The sequence below is a fragment of the Perca fluviatilis genome, chromosome 5 (genome assembly GCF_010015445.1).
Source record: "Perca fluviatilis chromosome 5, GENO_Pfluv_1.0, whole genome shotgun sequence".
Lineage (NCBI taxonomy): Eukaryota > Metazoa > Chordata > Actinopteri > Perciformes > Percidae > Perca > Perca fluviatilis.
In genome coordinates, this window is record NC_053116.1 from 2,965,841 (window position 1) to 2,981,553 (window position 15,713).

At 43.7% G+C, this 15,713-nt stretch overlaps 1 protein-coding gene and 2 long non-coding RNA genes across 3 annotated transcripts in view; 2 read left to right on the forward strand and 1 right to left on the reverse strand.

The window, feature by feature from the left end:
* Positions 1–15,713, reverse strand: part of LOC120558537 (zinc finger protein 239-like) — a 360,504-nt gene that overhangs the window by 106,561 nt on the left and 238,230 nt on the right. The gene's annotated exons all lie outside the window — the stretch shown is intronic.
* On the forward strand, positions 9,014–9,730 carry LOC120559417. Its single transcript, XR_005639250.1, has 3 exons — positions 9,014–9,074; positions 9,432–9,512; positions 9,592–9,730. It is a non-coding gene; the product is annotated as an uncharacterized LOC120559417 (long non-coding RNA).
* On the forward strand, positions 10,776–11,854 carry LOC120559422. Its single transcript, XR_005639261.1, has 2 exons — positions 10,776–10,950; positions 11,262–11,854. It is a non-coding gene; the product is annotated as an uncharacterized LOC120559422 (long non-coding RNA).

Sequence of the window (15,713 nt, forward strand, 5' to 3'; positions counted from 1 at the left end):
GAATCTAAAATATAATACCTGTTTTCAGTTATTTCACACTTTTTTGTTGAGTACATAATTTCATATGTGTTCATTCATAGTTTTGATGCCTTCAGTGAGAATCTACAATGTAAATAGTCATGGAAATAAAGGAAACATTAAATGAGGTGTGTCCAAACTTTTGGCCTGTACTGTGTATGCCTGTACTGTGTATGTATATATGTATGTATATGCATGTGTGTATATATGTGTGTGTGTGGAGAAGAAGAAGGAGAGCAAGAGGAAAGTTGTCAGTGAGGCCTCGGGGGACTCAGAGGAGCAAGGGGGCAAGAGGAAGAACAAGGAGGTGAGCGAAGGAAAGAGGTTACTCCAGACTGAAGAGTCCCAGAAATCTAATCTCAATATTAATGAATGCACATAGAGGGTTTCACATATGTATTTTAGGATTTATATATAAATGACTCTCGACATTGCAATATGCACATGCATATACATAAGGCAAGGCAAGGCAACTTTATTTGTATAGCACATTTCAGCAACATTAAACAGCAATTGAAAACGATTCAAAAAATTTAAAACCGATAAAAGACGAGAATAAAATTTACAGTGCAGTATAAGAACAAGTTAACAGAGTCCAACTCGGGCCTCCCAAAGGACTCATGTTTTCTGTTAGGACTTAACTAGTTCCAAACTGGGCCTTACAAAGGTCTTAACAAGTTAACCGAGTCCAACTTGGGCCTCCCAGAGGACTTATACTTTAACTCTTTTTCTGTTGCAACACAGGTTCCAAACCTGGCCTCCCAGAAAAAGAAAGGCAACATCAAAAAGAAAGGTCTTCAGCCTTGATTTGAGCAGTTTTCTGGGAGTATGTTCCAGATATGTGGAGCATAAAAACTGAACACTGTTTCCCCCTGTTTAGTTCTGACTCTGGGGACAGAAAGCAGACCTGTCCCAGATGATCTGAGAGGTCTGGGTGGTTCGTAATGTATTGGCAGATCAGAAATGTATTTTGGCCCTTAACCGTTTAGTGATTTATAAACCAGCAAAAGTATTTTGAAATCTTTGAGGCACTGAAAGCCAGTGTAAAGACTTCAGAACTGGAGTGATGTGATCCACTTTCTTGGTCGAGCAGCAGCGTTCTGAATCAGCTGCAGCTGTCTGAGTGTTTTTTTAGGGAGACCTGTAAAGCCACTGTTACAGTAGTCAAGTCTACTGAAGATAAAAGCATGGACAAGTTTTTCCAAATCCTGCTGAGACACAAGTCCTTTAACCCTTGATATATTTTTAAGGTGGTAATAGGCCGACTATGTAATTGTATTAATGTTGGTGTTGAAATTCAGATCTGAGTCCATGACTACACCAAGATTTCTAGCTTTGTCTGTTGTTTTTAACATTGTCGTTTGAAGCTGAGCGCTGACTTTTAATCTTTCCTCTTTTGCTCCAATAACAACCACCTCAGTTTTTTCTTCATTTAATTTAAGAAAGTTCAGGCACATCCATTAGTGAATTTGTTCTATGCACTTAGTCAGTTTTTGTATTGGACTATAGTCCCCTGGCAACAAGGTTATGTAAATTTGTGTGTCGTCCGCATAACTATGGTAACTTATTATGTCGTTTTCCATAATCTGAGCCAGTGGAAGCATGTAGATATTAAACAGAAGAGGCCCCAGAATGGAGCCTCTTGGGGAACTCCACACGTCATATTTGTATGCTCAGATGCATAATTACCTAGAGACACAAAGTAGTTCCTATTCTTTAAGTAGGATTCAAACCAGTTTAGTACTGAGCCAGAAAGGCCAACCCAGTTTTCCAATCGGTCTAACAATATGTCATGGTCGACTGTGTCAAATGCAGCACTGAGATCAAGTAATACTAGTACTGAAATGTTGCCACTATCTGTGTTTAAGTGGCTGTCATTAAAGACTTTAACAAGAGCCGGCTAAGTGCTGTGGTGTGATCGAAAACCCAGCTGGAAGGCATCAAAACTGTTGTTCAGTGACAAGAAAAGGATGAGTTGTTGAAAAAACACTTTTTCAATGATTTTATTTAAAAATGTAAGGTTTGATATCGGCCTATAGTTGCTCATTAGTGACGTGTCTAGATTGTTCTTTTTTTTAAGAGTGGCTTGATGACTGCAGTTTTTAGGGCCTGTGGAAAGATACCTGAGAGAAGAGACATGTTTACAATCTGTGAAGATCCGAAGCCATCCATCCATCCATCTTCGTCCGCTTATCCGGTGTCGGGTCGCGGGGGGAGCAGCTCCAACAGGGGAACCCAAACTTCCCTTTCCCGAGCAACATTAACCAGCTCCGACTGGGGGATCCCGAGGTGTTCCCAGGCCAGGTTGGAGATATAATCCCTCCACCTAGTCCTTGGTCTTCCCCGAGGCCTTCTCCCAGCTGGACGTGCCTGGAACACCTCCCTAGCGAACCACATCAACTGGCTCCTTTCGACGCGAAGGAGCAGTGGCTCTACTCCGAGCTCCTCACGGATGACTGAGCTTCTCAACCTATCTCTAAGGGAGACGCCAGCCCCCCTCCTGAGGAAAACCATTTTGGCCGCTTGTACCCTGGATCTCGTTCTTTCGGTCATGATCCAGCCTTCATGACCATAGGTGAGGGTAGGAACGAAAACTGACCGGTAGACCGAGAGCTTTGCCTTCTGGCTCAGCTCTCTTTTCGTCACAACGGTGCGATAAATTGAATGTAATACCGCACCCGCTGCGCCGATTCTCCGACCAATCTCCCGCTCCATTGTCCCCTCACTCGCGAACAAAACCCCAAGGTACTTGAACTCCTTCACTTGGGGTAAGGACTCATTCCCTACCTGGAGTAGGCACTCCATCGGTTTCCTGCTGAGAACCATGGCCTCAGATTTAGAGGTGCTGATCCTCGTCCCAACCGCTTCACACTCGGCTGCGAACCGATCCAGTGAGTGCTGAAGGTCGCAGGCCGATGATGCCATCAGGACCACATCATCTGCAAAGAGCAGCGATGAGATCCCCAGCCCACCGAACTGCAACCCCTCCCCACCCCGACTACGCCTTGATATCCTGTCCATAAATATTACAAACAGGATTGGTGACAGAGCTCAGTCCTGGCGGAGGCCAACCCTCACCTGAAACGAGTCCGACTTACTGCCGAGAAACCGGACACAGCTCTCACTTTGGTCGTACAGAGATTGGATGGCCCTGAGAAGAGACCCCCTCACCCCATATTCCCGCAGCACCTCCCACAGTATCTCCCGGGGGACCCGGTCATAAGCCTTTTCCAGATCCACAAAACACATGTAGACCGGTTGGGCATATTCCCAGGCTCCCTCCAGGATCCTTGCGAGAGTGAAGAGCTGGTCCGTTGTTCCACGACCACGACGGAATCCGCATTGTTCCTCTTCAACCTGAGGTTCGACTATCGACCGAACCCTCCTTTCCAGCACCTTGGAGTAGACTTTACCAGGGAGGCTGAGAAGTGTGATACCCCTGTAATTGGCACACACCCTCTGGTCCCCCTTTTTAAAAAGGGGAACCACCACCCCGGTCTGCCACTCCTTTGGCACTGTCCCAGACTTCCACGCAATGTTGAAGAGGCGTGTCAACCAGGACAGCCCCTACACACCCAGAGCCTTGAGCATTTCTGGACAGATCTCATCAATCCCAGGGTCTTTGCCACTGTGGAGTTGTTTGACTACATCAGTGACTTCCACCTGGGAAATTGACAATGATCCCCCATCATCCTCCAGCTCTGCCTCTAACATAGAGGGTGTATTAGTCGGATTCAGGAGTTCCTCAAAGTGCTCCTTCCATCGCCCTATTACCTCCTCAGTTGAGGTCAACAGTGTCCCATCCTTACTGTACACAGCTTGGATGGTTCCCCGCTTCCCCCTCCTGAGGTGGCGAACAGTTTTCCAGAAGCACTTTGGTGCCGACCGAAAGTCCTTCTCCATGTCTTCTCCAAACTTCTCCCACACCCGCTGCTTTGCCTCTTTTACGGCAGAGGCTGCAGCCCTTCGGGCCCTTCGGTACCCTGCAACTGCCTCCGGAGTCCTCTGGGATAACATATCCCGGAAAGACTCCTTCTTCAGTCGGACGACTTCCCTGACCACCGGTGTCCACCACGGTGTTCGTGGGTTACCGCCCCTTGAGGCACCTAAGACCCTAAGACCACAGCTCCTCGCCGCAGCTTCAGCAATGGAAACTTTGAACATTGTCCACTCGGGTTCAATGCCCCCAGCCTCCACAGGCATGCACGAAAAGCTCCGCCGGAGGTGTGAGTTGAAAGTCTGTCGGACAGGGGCCTCCTCCAGACGTTCCCAATTTACCCGCACTACCCGTTTGGGCTTACCAGGTCTGTCCAGAGTCTTCCCCCACCCCCTGACCCAACTCACCACCAGATGGTGATCAGTTGACAGCTCTGCCCCTCTCTTCACCCGAGTGTCCAAAACATACGGCCTCAGATCAGATGAAACGATTATAAAATCGATCATTGACCTTTGGCCTAGGGTGCTCTGGTACCAAGTACACTTATGAGCATCCCTATGTTCGAACATGGTGTTTGTTATAGACAATCCATGACTAGCACAGAAGTCCAACAACAAACAACCACTCTGGTTTAGATCAGGGAGGCCGTTCCTCCCAATCACGCCTCTCCATGTGTCTCCATCATTGCCCACGTGCGCGTTGAAGTCCCCCAGCAGAACAATGGAGTCCCCCACTGGAGCCCCATGCAGGACTCCAGTCAAGGTCTCCAAGAAGGCCGAATACTCCAAACTCCTGTTTGGTGCATATGCACAAACAACAGTCAGAGTTTTCCCCCCCACAACCTGCAGGCGTAGGGAGGCGACCCTCTCGTCCACCGGGGTAAACTCCAACATAACGGCGCCCAGCCGGGGGCTTGTGAGTATCCCCACACCCGCCCGGCGCCTCACACCCTGGGCAACTCCGGAGAAGAAAAGAGTCCAACCCCTATCCAGGAGTATGGTTCCAGAACCGAGACTGTGCGTGAGGTAAGCGCCACCAGATCTAACCGGTGGGGTCCACCCCCCGCACCAGTTCCGCTCCTTCCCCACAGAGAGGTGACGTTCCACGTCCCCAGAGCCAGCGCGTCTGCCGCCCCGGTCTCGTTGGGCGGCCCCGGGCCTTCACCTTCGCCACCCATTTGGCAGCGCACCCGACCCCAGCGTTTCCTCCCACAGGTGGTGGGCCCATGGGCTGGAGAGATGGGTGCCACGTAGCTTTTTCGGGCTGTGCCCGACTGGGCTCCGTGGCAAACCCGGCCACCAGACGCTCGCTGACGAGCCCTCCGTCTGGAGCCAAACAATTCGAAACATTTTTGAAAACGCCCGTTGGTATAATATCAAGACAACAGGAGGAGGTTTTCAGATGTTGTATAATGTCCTCCAGGTTTTTATCATTGATCATGTGAAATTGTGTCATACTGGAATTTGTTTTGCCTGGACACTGACAACACATATCCTGTACTTGATATGGAGGCACTGAGTGTTTGTCTAATTTTCTGAATATTGTCTTTGAAGAAGGAGGCAAATTCATTGCAGGCCTTGGTGGATAAAAGTTCAGATGCTACTGGTACTGGAGGGTTGTTAACCTATCGACAGTAGCAAACAAAGCACGTGAATTATTATTTGTTTTTATCAATAATGTCAGAGAAGAAGGACCGCCTTGCATTCCTTAGTTCCAAATTATAAATGCGAAGTCTCTCTTTATAGTTTTCATAATGGACCTGGAGATTAGTTTTTCGCCACCTGCGTTCAGCTTTTCAACATTTTCTTTTTTTCTGTTTTCACCAGTATGACATTTCTCCATGGAGATCTTTTCTTACCAGAGATAGGTTTGACCTTAGTGGGAGCATTGGTATCAATAACATTTGTAATTTTACAATTGAAATTATCTACAAGCTCAGTGACTGAGTAAAGCTGAATGAATGTTTCACCGGTGTTTTCAGTGATATACCGTTTTCTGATTACTTTTGAACACTTTTGTGCACAGCGATAGTGCCGTTAAAGAAAACAGGAATGATCAGAGAGAGCAACATCAGTCACCACAACCTTGGAAATGTTCAGACCCTTGGAGATAATCAAGTCCAGAGTGTGTCCCTTATTGTGCGTGGGCTCCGTCACATGCTGAGTCAGTCCATAGTTCTCAAAAACACAACACAGTTCTTTGGTCCCTCTGTCCTGGGGGTTGTCAACATGAATGTTGAAATCACCAGCAATAATTACACAGTCAAAGTTAATACAGATTATAGATTATAGCAATTCAGTGAAGTCATCAAAGAATGTTGCACAGTATCTAGGTGGTCTGTAGATATTTAGAAATATAGCTCGTGGGGAGGACCTTATCTGAAGAGCCACATATTCAAAAGAAGTAAACTTTCCATAAGATATTTGCGTACATTGGAATGAGTCATTAAACAAAATGGCGACTCCACCTTCTTTCTTATTCTCTATTGTCACTCATAAAACTGAAGTTAAGGGGAGCTGATTCGATGAGAACAGCAGCACCGTTATTATGGTCTAACCAGGTTTCAGTTAAAAACATAAAATCCAGATTGTGATTAATAATAAAATCATTGATTAAAAATGATTTTCCCGCCAAAGACCTGACGTTTAGTGAGGTTAGTGTGTTAAAAGAATGATCTGTTTCATCAAGTTTGCAGTTAAGTGCTTCTTCTTACTAAGCAGATTCACTAATCTTTTTCTATTACCTATCACAACATAAATTGAGGAAGAATTTAATACACAGGGCCCAGGCTTGTCCTGGAAAGAGTTATGAGTACCACTAGGCATGCAGCCTGGACGCGACATATATCAGTTAAAGCTTGTTGCATTTCGTACACAAGCATCCTTATCAGTCTGGGGAGAGGGAATTTGCTGCCATCCTGGCAGAGGTGCCTGGGGTTCCACTTTTGGCCAGGGGCAAGTGATGGGAGAAGGAAGGGGGGCAAACTTGGTTCCAGCATCCACCAGCTGCCTCATCCTGCCACTGAACTCCAACATGGGGATGGGGGAAGGAGGGGAAAGGGTGAGTGGAGAGTGTTGGACGGTTGAAGAGGGGGGTTTGAGATTTCTCGTATCTCCCATGGTCAAATCTCTGCACAGGTGGGGGCTGTGGTAGATCACTGCCGTGCTTTGTTATCTCTTCCTCTTGTTTAGATTCCTCTTGTCTTGTGTCCTTGACTGAGGGAGCAGATGTGTGGCGCAGAAAGTAAAGTAGGTTAGAGGTGAACAGCTTTACTCCTGGCTTGTTAACTCTTGTATTGTCCTTCGTGTCACGGGAACTTGTTTAGTTTATTCACTTTTTGTATTAGCCTCGCGGCCTCGTCCTTCGGGTCCCGGGGACCCTGGCTTATTGTGATTCTATGCATTTTCTACTAGCCTGGCGGCCTCTGTCCTTCGGGTCCCAGGGACCCTCACTTATTCTATGTTATTCCATGTCACACACTTGCCTCGTCCTTCGGGTCCCATTGGCAGCTCAGAAATGTATTTTGGCCCTTAACCGTTTAGTGATTTATAAACCACCAAAAGTATTTTGAAATAAATCAACATTTGGTAGGAATATCACATTTTATGGACTAATAACTTCATGTGACAAGATGTTGGTAATGGTGAATTTGACATGCCAAAGGTCCCCTGTTGGAAACAGGGCGGAAACACGTTTCTTTGTTCGTGTTTGCTCCACACAATCAATCTCTGCTGACCTGCAATCTCAGTAACCTGGATAATAATGGCCAGTTAACAGAGATCTCTCCCGCTGGAGAATCAAAGCCAGGCCTTCCGAAATGTATGTAGTGTGAGTTTACTCACCTAACATGCAAAATGTACCCGATTGGAAAACATTTGTCGTAAAGTTTTAACTCTAAGTTATGAAGTCAAACGGTTCAGTCAAATCATCAGTCACTGTAAAGCTTTATTTGACAGCATGAACATGCTCAATGCTGCTGTGCAACTTTTGTCTTTCTTGGTGAATAATCAGCTGGTAGAAAGCTATCCCGGTCGGTGAATCGAAGTCTGCAAAGAGCAGAGAACTTGACAATCTCCCACCCTCCACTGCGCCTTTAAACGCATTGGTCGTGTTCGGGAGTTCCTTAAAGTGCTCCTTCCATCGCTTGACAATATTCCCGGTCAAGGTCAGGAGTTCTTCTGCCCTGCTGAACACAGCCTGAGTCAAGGCCTGCTTTGCCCTCATGAGTCGTCCAACGGTTTGCCAGAACTTCCTTGAGGCCAACCGAAATTCCTCCTTCATAGCCTCCAGCAGAAATCAACATGTGGTAGGAATATCACATTTTATGGACTAATAACTTCATGTAACAAGATGTTGGTAATGGTGAATTTGGGCAAATAACATTTGTGGCTGTCACACTTGCCTTGTTTATGCGAATGGTCATGTGATATGCGTTGTCAGACATTTTTAATATGGGCCGAGATCATTTCTGATATGGAGTTTAAGCGCTTATGTGGATGGACGAAGATGATTTTTGTTTAAAAACCCCGGTCAAAATCTAAACCCCCACTGCGTGGACTTAAGCCTTAGCAAACAACCAGCAACTGGTAGATTGATCTAGTGTATATTTTGAATGGGTAACATTAAATACTACAGCATGTCTGGAATGGGGTTTAATTGCTATGCCAAACAGAATATTAAATTGTTAAGATTAATAGGTGAAACATTTTGTTCTGCTATCTATCTATCCATCTATCTATCTATATCTGTCTATCTATCTATCTATCTATCTATCTATCTATCTATCTATCTATATCTATGTATCTATCTATCTATCTATCTATCTATCTATGTATCTATCTATCTATCTATCTATCTATCTATCTATCTATATCTATGTATCTATCTATCTATCTATCTATCTATCTATCTATATCTATGTCTATCTATCGATCTGTCTATTTATTTATCTATCTATCTATCTGTCTATTTATCTATCTATCTATCTATCTATGATAATAGTATAATTATATTCATGAATAAAATCATACAAATTATTATATCCATTGTGTTTTTCTGTGCACAGGATCCAACTTCTTTCCAGGAAAGATTACGGTGTCTTTAGGGAAGGCTCCATCAGGTAAATACCTGACACACAATAAATGTTACCATTACAGTCATCTCGTGGCGATGGAGAGGGGGATGCTTCATTCAAGGATTTGGCATTTTAAATTGCTATATTCAATAGGCACAACAAACCACATCTTTGATTGTGTGCTTACTATATATTGATATTGTTTCTGTGCTTTACCTGTTTTCTTAAAAGCATTGTTTTTTTCATGACAAATAAATAGTGATTCATAATTTAAGGAAATGTGGTGTTTTCAGTCTGTATTCACAGTTTGTTAGAGAGAAAACATATAAAGACACATTGTGAAGAATAAACTAACTTGACTGTGTGAGGAAAATGACTCTGAATTGTTTTTTGTTTTTACAGCACACAGGACGGAGCCAACAGCGACGGTTTCCAGACCTGCCGAGCCTGATGACTCCTCTGGGATTGTTGCTTCTGTGAAAGGTTATTATTTGTTGCTTCTTACTTTAAACCATCATGAATGAATGCCCTGAATGTTTTTGTGACCAAAATCTTCTTACAGCCAGGCTGAAGGCCCCGCTGCCAGCCCCTTCTACCTCCTCAGCTCAGATGATATGTGGACTTCAGCATGTGGAGCCAGGCTGTCGTCATGTTGTGTTAAATTGTGACAAGCACAGGGTACAGCCCAACATCCCAGCTGCTGTAGCTATGGAGACCGAGGATCACTGCCCTGCTACTGTGGTGGCCACAGACTCTAAGCTAATCCAGGTTACAGTTTTTCTCAATCTCTTTGGCACATTTACTGAACCAAATTTACAATTGTCAAAACTCTAAGTACAACTCTCACACCACATGGCACGTTCAGCATTCCAATAATCTATGTGACCTATAAAAGGTGATTACTCAATCAAAATAATGAACTCCTGTTTCAAATGTAAATAAATCCATCAATGAATAACTAAGTGGCATCAAAACAATCATTATTAATTATTGCTTGGACCAACACAGTCAAAATGCAAGACATCCTGTCTAATGACAGTGTAATCTGAAAGTGTGATAGTTGCCCACTATGAAATATTGTCCGAAGTCTAACATTTTATATTGAGGCAGCTGAATACTATTAATGTCAACAAAAACATTTTCAACAAAACATGTATCTTGTCATTGTGTGTAAATACCAGCCATAGGAAATATACATAAAGAAAGCTTGTACACAAAAAAAAAAAAGATATACAAAAGCAAAACTATTAGGAACTGCTGTACAGTGCAGGTAAAAAGAAAAGAGGCTGTACTCTCCACCCAGCCTGTCATGCTCAGGCCATGGTTGATTAAAGTGTAATTGTTGCCCTTATCTCATTTGATATTTCACTGGGCCGTCGCCTTTCCACACACTCTAATGCCCTTTCCTCACCCCCTCAGCACCCCACACTCTAATGCCCTTTCTTCTTACACAGGGAGGCTGTTGCCCCAGTCTGTCTCCTGCATGCTCCATATTCTGCTCAGTCTGACACTTGCAGTGTAAATGTGTTTAAAATTGTGAGGAAATTGAATTGTTCCTCATTTAGCTTACAACTTTTAAAAAAATGTCACATATCTATTATGTATCTTATGTGTGACAGGTTATTGTGATTGTTGGTTGCTCTATTTAGCATGTAGGGATTTACACAGTGAACATGTGTATAATTGCATTTGAGAGCAATATGACCCAATAGCAAATTAATGCAAACTATTTTGATCTGTAGGCTTAGACTGACTAAATCACTATATGTGATGCTGTATTGCAGGAGACCAGTGAAGATCCAGTTGGAGTGGTGCTGATCACACAGCTGGAGTGGTCTTTCAGCAGGGCTCTGAAGCAGTTTCCCGGTCCCAGCGGTCCCAGCACACAGCTGCTACCAGAGGCAGTCTTTCATGGATACAGGTCATTCAAATTACCTACCTACCATCCTCCTACAGACCAGTTAATGGTCAGGCTTAATAGGCCTAATAGGCTTAATAAGGTTGAATTAGTAATCAGTTACTCTATGCAAAATGTCAAGACTATGGGGGAATATAATATATAATAAATGTATTAAATGTAACAAATTGAACTGTTTTTTTAACTGAATTTATTTCAAACAACTCTTCACACAATCCACAAACAATTTTTGATGCATGTTTTGTCCGAGTTTGGTAAGAAACTATATAATAAATATATGCTTGTGCCATTCTCAACCTGTTGCTCCGCACTAGGAGGAGTCTCTGAGCCGGTCTACAGTGTAGCGGATTGGGTCAGACATCCTGGTTCAATAACAACAACAACAACAACATCATCATCATCATCATCATCATCATCATCATCAAGCAGCAGCAGCAGCAGCAGCCGCATCAGCAGCTGCAGCAGAAAAAGATGACCAGGAACTGTTTAGCCTACAGTCAGCTGAAGTCGTAGATTGAGTCAGAGGAGATGACGAACAGGAAGTCAGCAGTGCAGCTTCCAACAGGTCGTCTGTGCAGGTTCTTTCATCAACCCCTAAAGCAGGGCCCTGACAGCCCTCACGTACATGACAGCTTCCCCGGGGTACCAGGGAAATACATCTACTGCCCCTCCAGAGTGTTCTCCCCCTACAAGGCACAGGGCATGGGGAAGGAGATGACCTGGGGGGAGTTCAAACTGTCAACCTCACATAGTCTCTCAGCACCTTTACATGCACTCTAGTGTTCCCTCTACGTGTGTAAATGTGTAATATTTTAATAATAAATTATTCCGTAAATGTATACCCATATTTAGTTGTTAATTTGTTTTATATATAACATTTGAATTATATAAATAAGCAATGTGTCAATGTCAGTTTTTATTTTGTGTTTAAGAATATGGTTGTTCTTTATGAAATATCGTGGGAGCATTACTATGACTGTCATTTGATTGAGGAAGTAAAAGTGATAGAAAATGAAATAAAATTATACGTATAAATATATACATTGCTTTGGAATTTTGTATCATTATATGGTAGTATACTATTAAGTTCAATTCAACTTTTACCACTAGCAGCATGTAAAAGTATTATTGTCATGACCTTAAAATCACAAGGTCTTATATTGTTTCCACATCATTTTTCAGAAACATATTGAATTAAATTTAACAGTTACATTACATGTCATTTAGCTGACGCTTTTATCCAAAGCAACTTACAATTGCTACATATGTCAGAGGTCGCACGCCTCTGGAGCAACTAGGGGTTAAGTGTCTTGCTCAGGGACACATTGGTTGATGTATCGCAGTGGGAATCAAACCCAGGTCTACCACACAAAAGGCATGCGTCATATCCACTGCGCCATCACCACCCCTAAAGTTAAAAACTTTATATATAATTGTTTTGTGTAATACAGACATGCTGTAGCATAATATTCTGAACTGAATACAGGACAATTTTTTGGGGTAAGGGGGGATTCGAACCCTGTTCTTTTGGAGAGGCTTCCGGTCAGGAAAACATTGGTTTTTTTTCTTTCCCTTTTTTACGAGAAAGTCTTCTACACCTATACGCGACTGGCCTCCGCGTGACAGGCGGAGATACTGTCCACTATACTAACGAGGACTGGTGAAGCTCTAATTTTGGCACGTCATTCGCTAGGTGGCGCTCTTCCAGCATTTACAGTGAAAACATGTAAAAGCATTAACTTTAATTATACATTTATTTACTGTCACTCAAATACATGACAAATCAGCTGTGACTGAATCCAGTTCAACATTTCTCAGAGTCAAAAATTAACATGTCTACCAACATTTTAAATGTTTGCAGTTAAATATGAATGGTGCAGCAACAGATGCAGGTCCAAAACTATACCTTTTCATCAGTTTCAGTAGCGTAGTGGTTATCACGTTCGCCTAACATGCGAAAGGTCCTCTGTTCAAAACAGGGCAGAAACCTGTTTCTTTGTTCTTGTTTACTCCACACAATCAATCTCAGTAACCTGGATAATAATGGCCAATAAACAGAGAACTCTCCCACTGGGCAAACAAAGCCAGGCCTTCCGAAATGTACGTAGTGCACTACTCATCACGTTCGCCTAGCATGCAAAATGTACCCGATAGGAAAACGTATGTCTTCAAGTTTTAACTCTAAGTTATACGATCAAACGAAGCAGTCAAATCATCAGTCACTGTAGCGCTTTATTTGACAGCATGAACATGCTCAATGCTGCTGTGCAACTTTTGTCTTTCTTGGTGAATAATCAGCTGGTAGAAAGCTATCCCGGTCGGTGAATCGAAGTCTGCAAAGAGCTGAGAACTTGACAATCTCCCACCCTCCACTGCACCTTTAAACGCGTTGGTCGTGTTCGGGAGTTCCTTAAAGTGCTCCTTCCATCGCTTGACAATATTCCCAGTACAGGTCCTGAGTTCCGCAGCCCTGGCCTTCGGGTCTCGAGGACCCGTGCGTTATTCAATGGTATTTGGGGGACCCTGTCCTGGCTTGTAGTAGTAACACAGAAATGGTAAGGGAAAGGGGGAAAAGAAACAAACCTCATCCTCGTCCTACTAAACACTTTTATTATACACACACACACACACACACACATATACACTGTTCACATTTGTTTTCTTGTTTTTGTCATCTTTGCTTCTTCCTCTTCTTTTGGACCTTTGTACTCTTTGTACTCGGTTCAGCAGCCGGTTGTGACGCCGGCATGGCCCGTTGTGTGACTCTAAATTTGAAGCTGCATTGGGTTCTCACCCGTGCGGCACGCAATGTCCCCCAAGTGGAAGAGGTAGAAGACACAGAAGAAGAAGACACAGAAGAAGAAGAAGAAGAAGAAGAAGAAGAAGAAGAAGAAGAAGAAGAAGAAGAAGATGACCACAGCGACTCCGACTCCGACGACCAACGGTCATCCGGCGGTTGTGCTTCAGAGGAGGACCGAGACAAAGACGACGGAGAAAACGACTGCCGCAATGCCGACAACCACGACCATGACGCAGGAGAAGACGACTATGACGACGCCGACAACCGAGACGAACGAGGACAAGAACGAGGACAAGAACGAGGACAAGAACGAGGACAAGAACGAGGACGGCGGTTTGAGCTTCGTCTTTGACTTTACGCTGCACAAAAAAAAAAAAACAGCGACATCAACTTTCCACTGCAACAAGGGTCCCGGGGACCCGAGGGACACCGACTGCCATGAGGCCAGTAGCGAGAGACAAAAATGCATGCCATTGACTAGGCGAGGGTCCCGGAGACCCCAAGGGTCAGGTAGTTGCCACCGCGGTACATGACGTGGCAAAGCATTCAAATAGTAGACGAGGGTCCCGGGGACCCGAAGGACGAGGCAAGCGTGTGACATGGAATAACATAGAATAAGCGAGGGTCCCCGGGACCCAAAGGACAGAGGCTGCGAGGCTAGTAGAAAATGCATAGAATCACAATAAGCCAGTGTCCCTGGGACCCGAAGGACGAGGCCGCAAGTTCCTGTGACACGCAAGTTCCCGTGACACAAAGGACAATACAAGGGTTGAGGTAGCGGCTAAGACAAGAGCTATTATAGAAAAGGAAGCAATAAGTTACCAACTACTTATGTTCGACAGTACGTAGCTTGTTGACGTGGATGTTTTTGTTCTGTTAAGAAAAGGAGGGATGTCATGTATTGGATTAGAGAGGTCACATGTCTAATAAACAGGAAGTAACGTTAGAGTAATGTACGGGAATAGCCGGACGGCATGTGGCTGTAATAGGAGTGTTCAGACAATAAAAGGAGTAAACGAAGAAGCTCCATGTGGTGATTAAATTCGGAACACACTATCTAATTCAGTATTAAGATAAGCACACAACAAACGTCCCTAACGGCTATTAATGATCTGCTGTTAGTTTTCAGTCCGAGTAAATTAACAGTGGGGGGAATGCACTCAGAGCCTTTACTGCAGTAAAGTACTTCTACCACACTAACTACTAGCCTACATCTGGAGATAGAGGAAGGGGATGGAAGTAACTAAAGCTGTAAAGTAACTAAAGCTGTCAGACTAATGTAACGTTACAGGAGTAAGAAGTACGATATTAACCTGTGATATGTAGTGGAGTACAAGTAGCAAGGAGCAGAAGATGGAGATACTAGTACACTTCTTACGTTACTAATTGAGTAAATGTACTTAATTAAATCCCACAGCTAGCAATAGAATGCAAATTAATTACTTAAAAATCATACAATGTGATTTTCTGGATTTTTGTTTTAGATTCTGTCACTCACAGTTGAAGAGTACCTATAATTAAAAAATTACAGACTTCTACATGCTTTGTAAGTGGGAAAACCTGCAAAATCGGCAGTGTATATATGTATATATATATATATATATATATATATATATATATTAGGGCTGTCAAAAATAGCGCGTTAACGACGTTAATTAGTTGTTTGTTGTTAATTACGTCAATTTTTTAACACATTTCACGCATGCGCAGTGTGACAAATTATTCAAGTCAGGAAAGTCAGGAAAGTGGTTGGGAGCTAGAGGCGAGATGGAGCAAGGTGAGCAAAGTGGGCCTATTGACGGATTCAAATATAAATAGAATGATGATGGTACAGTTAACAAGTACAAGGTTATTTGCAAGATTTGTAACAAGGAGTTTCAATTTCACCGGAGCTGTTCAAGCTTGAGGTACCATGTCAACGCCAAACATGCGTTTGCTGGGCCGTCAGGTTCAGCAAGTGGTTTGC